This window comes from Megalopta genalis, unplaced genomic scaffold (assembly GCF_051020955.1).
Source record: "Megalopta genalis isolate 19385.01 unplaced genomic scaffold, iyMegGena1_principal scaffold0139, whole genome shotgun sequence".
In the NCBI taxonomy this organism is placed as follows: domain Eukaryota; kingdom Metazoa; phylum Arthropoda; class Insecta; order Hymenoptera; family Halictidae; genus Megalopta; species Megalopta genalis.
In genome coordinates this window covers 225910-235000 of record NW_027476208.1, presented here as the reverse complement: position 1 = coordinate 235000, position 9091 = coordinate 225910, and the positions used below count along the sequence as shown (strand labels likewise).

At 38.0% G+C, this 9091-nt stretch overlaps 1 non-coding gene across 1 annotated transcript; it reads right to left on the bottom strand.

Annotated features, from left to right (window-relative positions):
- Positions 1-843: 843 nt before the first annotated feature.
- LOC143262511 (small subunit ribosomal RNA) lies at positions 844-2764 on the bottom strand. The gene has a single exon (XR_013036300.1). It is a non-coding gene; the product is annotated as a small subunit ribosomal RNA (ribosomal RNA).
- Positions 2765-9091: the final 6327 nt, after the last annotated feature.

Genomic DNA, 9091 nt, shown 5'->3' with positions numbered 1-9091 from the left:
GACACAGCATTGAAACGAGCTACACAAGCCGGTCTCTCTTGATACCAATGTAAACGAGCATTAAGTTATCTTCAGACTGCCCGATATTTTCGTCCTTTGGACTTTCCCAACGATTCCTTTTTTTCTTTTTTTTTTTACACCACAGCGAAGACTTGAGGAAGCGTGATTAGCACGCTCGCATCCCTCCCTGTCCTACTACAACTGTGTGTGTGTGTGTGTGTAAAGAAAGAAAAAAGAATACATTGGCTTTCTCTCTATCGAGAAGATGGCCTACGCAACGCAGATCAAAGGCCTAATACGTGTAATATAATACGCGTCTGGCCGTGTATAAATCACGCACGAATGATCTGGTCGGGCCCAACTCTTCTCGTACGCTTATTTTTCCGTGTTGAGGCACTATCATAAAATCACACAAACCCCAACACGTGTGTGTCTTGGAAGGAAGATGGCCTACGCAACGCAGATCAAAGGCCTAATACGTGTAGTACACACGTCTGCCGTGTAAATCACGCACGAATGATCTGGTCGGGCCCAACTCTTCTCCACCACACCACATCCCAACTTTGTACATTTTTATATATTTTTGTGCGTTGGGGCACCTTCATAATCACAAACCCCAACAACACATATATCTCTCTCTCTTTGAAAGATTTGTTGTGGCCTACGCAACGCAGATCAAAGGCCTAATACGTGTAGTACACACGTCTGGCCGTGTAAATCACGCACGAATGATCTGGCGGGCTCAACAATATCTTTTTTTTTTATATGAATTCTTATCCACAAACTAATCGAATTCATTTTCTCTCCTCCTCTCCTCTCTCTTTGAGATATATTGGAACATTGTAATGATCCTTCCGCAGGTTCACCTACGGAAACCTTGTTACGACTTTTACTTCCTCTAAATAATCAAGTTTGGTCATCTTCCCGGCATCATCGGCAATGCCGAAACATTGCCGCGCACCAGTCCGAAGACCTCACTAAATCATTCAATCGGTAGTAGCGACGGGCGGTGTGTACAAAGGGCAGGGACGTAATCAACGCGAGCTTATGACTCGCGCTTACTGGGAATTCCTCGTTCATGGGGAATAATTGCAAGCCCCAATCCCTAGCACGAAGGAGGTTCAGCGGGTTACCCGGGCCTTTCGGCCAGGGAACACACGCTGATTCCTTCAGTGTAGCGCGCGTGCGGCCCAGAACATCTAAGGGCATCACAGACCTGTTATTGCTCAATCTCGTGCGGCTAGAAGCCGCCTGTCCCTCTAAGAAGATTTGTTTGTACGTTGGTAGTAAAAACCCCACCGGCAGAAGCCGAGAGCCTTCGAGATACCATAATTACGTCTATTTAGCAGGCTAGAGTCTCGTTCGTTATCGGAATTAACCAGACAAATCGCTCCACCAACTAAGAACGGCCATGCACCACCACCCACCGAATCAAGAAAGAGCTATCAATCTGTCAATCCTTCCGGTGTCCGGGCCTGGTGAGGTTTCCCGTGTTGAGTCAAATTAAGCCGCAGGCTCCACTCCTGGTGGTGCCCTTCCGTCAATTCCTTTAAGTTTCAGCTTTGCAACCATACTTCCCCCGGAACCCAAAAGCTTTGGTTTCCCGGAAGCTGCCCGCCGAGTCATCGTAGGAACTTCGGCGGATCGCTAGCTGGCATCGTTTATGGTTAGAACTAGGGCGGTATCTGATCGCCTTCGAACCTCTAACTTTCGTTCTTGATTAATGAAAACATTTTTGGCAAATGCTTTCGCTTCTGTCCGTCTTGCGACGATCCAAGAATTTCACCTCTAACGTCGCAATACGAATGCCCCCATCTGTCCCTATTAATCATTACCTCGGGGTTCCGAAAACCAACAAAATAGAACCGAGGTCCTATTCCATTATTCCATGCACACAGTATTCAGGCGAAGGTAGCCTGCTTTGAGCACTCTAATTTGTTCAAAGTAAACGTACCGGCCCACCTCGACACTCAGTGAAGAGCACCGCGATGGGATATTAGTTGGACCGCCCCGTGAAGAGCAAAGCCCACCGGTAGGACGTACCACATAATGCCAGTTAAACACCGCGAGCGATGAACCGACACTGTGACACACAGATTCAACTACGAGCTTTTTAACCGCAACAACTTTAATATACGCTATTGGAGCTGGAATTACCGCGGCTGCTGGCACCAGACTTGCCCTCCAATGGATCCTCGTTAAAGGATTTAAAGTGTACTCATTCCGATTACGGGGCCTCGGATGAGTCCCGTATCGTTATTTTTCGTCACTACCTCCCCGTGCCGGGAGTGGGTAATTTGCGCGCCTGCTGCCTTCCTTGGATGTGGTAGCCGTTTCTCAGGCTCCCTCTCCGGAATCGAACCCTGATTCCCCGTTACCCGTTACAACCATGGTAGGCGCAGAACCTACCATCGACAGTTGATAAGGCAGACATTTGAAAGATGCGTCGCCGGTGCTATAAGACCATGCGATCAGCACAAAGTTATTCAGAGTCACCAAAGCAAACGATGGACGAGTGTAAACACCCGCCACCGATTGGTTTTGATCTAATAAAAGCGTTCCTACCATCTCTGGTCGGAACTCTGTTTTGCATGTATTAGCTCTAGAATTACCACAGTTATCCAAGTAAATTTTAGTACGATCTAAGAAACCATAACTGATTTAATGAGCCATTCGCGGTTTCACCTTAATACGGCATGTACTGAGACATGCATGGCTTAATCTTTGAGACAAGCATATGACTACTGGCAGGATCAACCAGGGAACTATACAATATGTATATATAAAATGGACAAAATTTAAATCCTTTTCCATCGTCGCCTGTTTCATATATATATGTCAGGTCGACACACCACTTTTCTCTTTCAAATATGTACAAGTTTTGCCACATTCCGCGCTTGTAACATATCTTCTTTAACGCTCAATTTCTTTCATTTTTCTACCATACAGATATTTTACCGTACGCCCAAAAACGTACGTATTATATTTTTGTTCTATCGTAAAATCACATTTTTCTACGTACGCCAGCTTCGTACGTTTCTATCTTTGCCTTCATAAAATCACAAGATAATTTTATCTTCAAGAGTCTCGCTATTAACATCTTGTAAGATAAATGTACGTCCCAGCTAAAACGTACAAATACTTCAAGTTAAGTAATAATATATCATCGCTATTGACAAATTTTTAAGATCCAAGACACAGTTCTCTCTATATGTTTTAATATTTTTTATGTACTCAAATATATTCAAAGGAAAAAGTACATGGGTGATGCCATAGTCGTGGAAGCGCGTACGCTCACGCTGATCTTCTGACCGCCGGAAGCACGAAACCTCTGATCTGGGCAAAATCGGCAAGCCGAGGAAGAACGGACAGGACACATGCTGGACTGGCGAGAAAGCGTGTTCTTCCGCTCGCGCTAGGCATTTCGATTTCTGACACCTCTTGATTTAAAAAATCAGTTTTTTGATAGTTTTCTCTCTCCACTGGGCTATTCATTTTAGCCACAGTTTTCAATTGGTACGATTTGCTTCCAAATCTTACAGATGCATTTTAAAAAATTTTTCCATCGCTCGGACAGAAGAGTCGATTGCTCAGTGAGTACGAGTATACATACAAAGTGCATACGGGTAACCAACCCCGTAGGGCTTGCCACATATGGGCCATTCGGTCAAAGACACCGACCCGTGGCCACGCTGTGTGGAGAAAAGTCCGTAACGTAAACGGCACGAAACAGTCAGGACTGAAGCCCCGAAGGAGCTCTGAGACAGCTTCTCGACCGAGATCGTAGAATTGGCCCAAAACCCGCTCTGCTCCGTCCGCCTCGCACGGACCGTGTATCTCTTATAGATACCGAACGGCCGGCAAGGACGCCGGCGCCGCCGGCCGAATAGCACGCGCGCTTACGAGTGTAAACCGCCGCGGCAACAGACCGCCCGGCCGTGCTGTTGTAACATAGCGCGTGAACGAACGAAAAAAAAATTTATAGTAAACATTAAAATAAATTACACCACCGTACACTAGACAAAAAATTACACATTTTTTCCCAATATGAAAATTTTCACAAACTTTTCAAAGTCCCATCGCATCGAGTAAACTTTTTTAATAACGCTTCCGCACGATTCTAAATGCTTAATCCATATGTGAAATCGTTCACTGATCACGAATATCGTATTTAAAAAAATTACAAAAATTTATTTTTCCAAATAATCAAAAAAAACCGAAAAATCACAAGAGTAAAGTACCATTATTTTAAACAATATGTCGTTCTAAATGCTTAATCCCTATGTAAAAAAGTTATCTAAGCAAGAATATGTAATTGAAAAAAATTAGAAAAATTTATTTTAGCCGTAAATCGAAAATAATGGGGACACCGGAGCTGTTCGAAGCGCCGAGACGCGCCGCGTACGGCCGAATATTTTCTAAGTCCCAACGTACCGATCAAGAGTAAAGTACCATTTTCCTACATTAGATTTCGTTCTAAATGCTTAATCCCTATGTAAAAACGTTAGTTAAGCAAGAATATCGTATTTTTAAAAAAATCTAATGATAGGATTTCCCAGAAAATTGAAAAAACCGTAAAATGTCAAGAGTAAAGTGCCATTTTCTGACATTAGATTTCGTTCTAAATGCTTAATCCCTATGTAGAAACGTTAGTTAAGCAAGAATATCGTATTTTTAAAAAAATCTAATGATAGGATTTTTCAGAAAATTGAAAAAACCGTAAAATGTCAAGAGTAAAGTGCCCTTATTTTAAACAATGTATCGTTCTAAATGCTTAATCCCTATGTAAAAAAGTTATTTTAGCAGGAATATGTTATTGAAAAAAATTAGAAAAATTTATTTTAGCCGTAAATCGAAAATAATGGGGACACCGGAGCTGTTCGAAGCGCCGAGCGCGCCGCGTACGCCCGAATATTTTCAAAGTCCCAACGTACCGATCAAGAGTAAAGTACCATTTTCCTACATTAGATTTCGTTCTAAATGCTTAATCCCTATGTAAAAACGTTAGTTAAGCAAGAATATCGTATTTTTAAAAAAATCTAATGATAGGATTTCCCAGAAAATTGAAAAAACCGAAAAATGTCAAGAGTAAAGTGCCATTTTCTGACATCAGATTTCGTTCTAAATGCTTAATCCCTATGTAGAAACGTTAGTTAAGCAAGAATATCGTATTTTTAAAAAAATCTAATGATAGGATTTTTCAGAAAATTGAAAAAACCGTAAAATGTCAAGAGTAAAGTGCCCTTATTTTAAACAATGTATCGTTCTAAATGCTTAATCCCTATGTAAAAAAGTTATTTTAGCAGGAATATGTTATTGAAAAAAATTAGAAAAATTTATTTTAGCCGTAAATCGAAAATAATGGGGACACCGGAGCTGTTCGAAGCGCCGAGCGCGCCGCGTACGCCCGAATATTTTCAAAGTCCCAACGTACCGATCAAGAGTAAAGTACCATTTTCCTACATTAGATTTCGTTCTAAATACTTAATCCCTATGTAAAAACGTTAGTTAAGCAAGAATATCGTATTTTTAAAAAAATCTAATGATAGGATTTTCCAGAAAATTGAAAAAACCGAAAAATGTCAAGAGTAAAGTGCCATTTTCTGACATTAGATTTCGTTCTAAATGCTTAATCCCTATGTAGAAACGTTAGTTAAGCAAGAATATCGTATTTTTAAAAAAATCTAATGATAGGATTTTTCAGAAAATTGAAAAAACCGTAAAATGTCAAGAGTAAAGTGCCCTTATTTTAAACAATGTATCGTTCTAAATGCTTAATCCCTATGTAAAAAAGTTATTTTAGCAGGAATATGTTATTGAATAAAATGAGAAAAATTTATTTTAGCCGTAAATCGAAAATAATGGATCGAGCGAATCGGTCGATTGCGCCGAGACGCGCCATGATGCAACAGACGAGCGATTGGAACGCCCGAATATTTTCAAAGTCCCAACGTACCGATCAAGAGTAAAGTACCATTTTCCTACATTAGATTTCGTTCTAAATGCTTAATCCCTATGTAAAAACGTTAGTTAAGCAAGAATATCGTATTTTTAAAAAAATCTAATGATAGGATTTCCCAGAAAATTGAAAAAACCGAAAAATGTCAAGAGTAAAGTGCCATTTTCTGACATTAGATTTCGTTCTAAATGCTTAATCCCTATGTAGAAACGTTAGTTAAGCAAGAATATCGTATTTTTAAAAAAATCTAATGATAGGATTTTTCAGAAAATTGAAAAAACCGTAAAATGTCAAGAGTAAAGTGCCCTTATTTTAAACAATGTATCGTTCTAAATGCTTAATCCCTATGTAAAAAAGTTATTTTAGCAGGAATATGTTATTGAATAAAATGAGAAAAATTTATTTTAGCCGTAAATCGAAAATAATGGATCGAGCGAATCGGTCGATTGCGCCGAGACGCGCTATGATGCAACAGACGAGCGATTGGAACGCCCGAATATTTTCAAAGTCCCAACGTACCGATCAAGAGTAAAGTACCATTTTCCTACATTAGATTTCGTTCTAAATACTTAATCCCTATGTAAAAACGTTAGTTAAGCAAGAATATCGTATTTTTAAAAAAATCTAATGATAGGATTTTCCAGAAAATTGAAAAAACCGAAAAATGTCAAGAGTAAAGTGCCATTTTCTGACATTAGATTTCGTTCTAAATGCTTAATCCCTATGTAGAAACGTTAGTTAAGCAAGAATATCGTATTTTTAAAAAAATCTAATGATAGGATTTTTCAGAAAATTGAAAAAACCGTAAAATGTCAAGAGTAAAGTGCCCTTATTTTAAACAATGTATCGTTCTAAATGCTTAATCCCTATGTAAAAAAGTTATTTTAGCAGGAATATGTTATTGAAAAAAATTAGAAAAATTTATTTTAGCCGTAAATCGAAAATAATGGGGACACCGGAGCTGTTCGAAGCGCCGAGCGCGCCGCGTACGCCCGAATATTTTCAAAGTCCCAACGTACCGATCAAGAGTAAAGTACCATTTTCCTACATTAGATTTCGTTCTAAATACTTAATCCCTATGTAAAAACGTTAGTTAAGCAAGAATATCGTATTTTTAAAAAAATCTAATGATAGGATTTTCCAGAAAATTGAAAAAACCGAAAAATGTCAAGAGTAAAGTGCCATTTTCTGACATTAGATTTCGTTCTAAATGCTTAATCCCTATGTAGAAACGTTAGTTAAGCAAGAATATCGTATTCTTAAAAAAATCTAATGATAGGATTTTTCAGAAAATTGAAAAAACCGTAAAATGTCAAGAGTAAAGTGCCCTTATTTTAAACAATGTATCGTTCTAAATGCTTAATCCCTATGTAAAAAAGTTATTTAAGCAAGAATATGTTATTGAATAAAATGAGAAAAATTTATTTTAGCCGTAAATCGAAAATAATGGATCGAGCGAATCGGTCGATTGCGCCGAGACGCGCCATGATGCAACAGACGAGCGATTGGAACGCCCGAATATTTTCAAAGTCCCAACGTACCGATCAAGAGTAAAGTACCATTTTCCTACATTAGATTTCGTTCTAAATGCTTAATCCCTATGTAAAAACGTTAGTTAAGCAAGAATATCGTATTTTTAAAAAAATCTAATGATAGGATTTCCCAGAAAATTGAAAAAACCGAAAAATGTCAAGAGTAAAGTGCCATTTTCTGACATTAGATTTCGTTCTAAATGCTTAATCCCTATGTAGAAACGTTAGTTAAGCAAGAATATCGTATTTTTAAAAAAATCTAATGATAGGATTTTTCAGAAAATTGAAAAAACCGTAAAATCACAAGAGTAAAGTACCATTATTTTAAACAATATGTCGTTCTAAATGCTTAATCCCTATGTAAAAAAGTTATCTAAGCAAGAATATGTAATTGAAAAAAATTAGAAAAATTTATTTTAGCCGTAAATCGAAAATAATGGGGACACCGGAGCTGTTCGAAGCGCCGAGACGCGCCGCGTACGGCCGAATATTTTCTAAGTCCCAACGTACCGATCAAGAGTAAAGTACCATTTTCCTACATTAGATTTCGTTCTAAATGCTTAATCCCTATGTAAAAACGTTAGTTAAGCAAGAATATCGTATTTTTAAAAAAATCTAATGATAGGATTTCCCAGAAAATTGAAAAAACCGTAAAATGTCAAGAGTAAAGTGCCATTTTCTGACATTAGATTTCGTTCTAAATGCTTAATCCCTATGTAGAAACGTTAGTTAAGCAAGAATATCGTATTTTTAAAAAAATCTAATGATAGGATTTTTCAGAAAATTGAAAAAACCGTAAAATGTCAAGAGTAAAGTGCCCTTATTTTAAACAATGTATCGTTCTAAATGCTTAATCCCTATGTAAAAAAGTTATTTTAGCAGGAATATGTTATTGAAAAAAATTAGAAAAATTTATTTTAGCCGTAAATCGAAAATAATGGGGACACCGGAGCTGTTCGAAGCGCCGAGCGCGCCGCGTACGCCCGAATATTTTCAAAGTCCCAACGTACCGATCAAGAGTAAAGTACCATTTTCCTACATTAGATTTCGTTCTAAATGCTTAATCCCTATGTAAAAACGTTAGTTAAGCAAGAATATCGTATTTTTAAAAAAATCTAATGATAGGATTTCCCAGAAAATTGAAAAAACCGAAAAATGTCAAGAGTAAAGTGCCATTTTCTGACATCAGATTTCGTTCTAAATGCTTAATCCCTATGTAGAGACGTTAGTTAAGCAAGAATATCGTATTTTTAAAAAAATCTAATGATAGGATTTTTCAGAAAATTGAAAAAACCGTAAAATGTCAAGAGTAAAGTGCCCTTATTTTAAACAATGTATCGTTCTAAATGCTTAATCCCTATGTAAAAAAGTTATTTTAGCAGGAATATGTTATTGAAAAAAATTAGAAAAATTTATTTTAGCCGTAAATCGAAAATAATGGGGACACCGGAGCTGTTCGAAGCGCCGAGCGCGCCGCGTACGCCCGAATATTTTCAAAGTCCCAACGTACCGATCAAGAGTAAAGTACCATTTTCCTACATTAGATTTCGTTCTAAATACTTAATCCCTATGTAAAAACGTTAGTTAAGCAAGAATATCG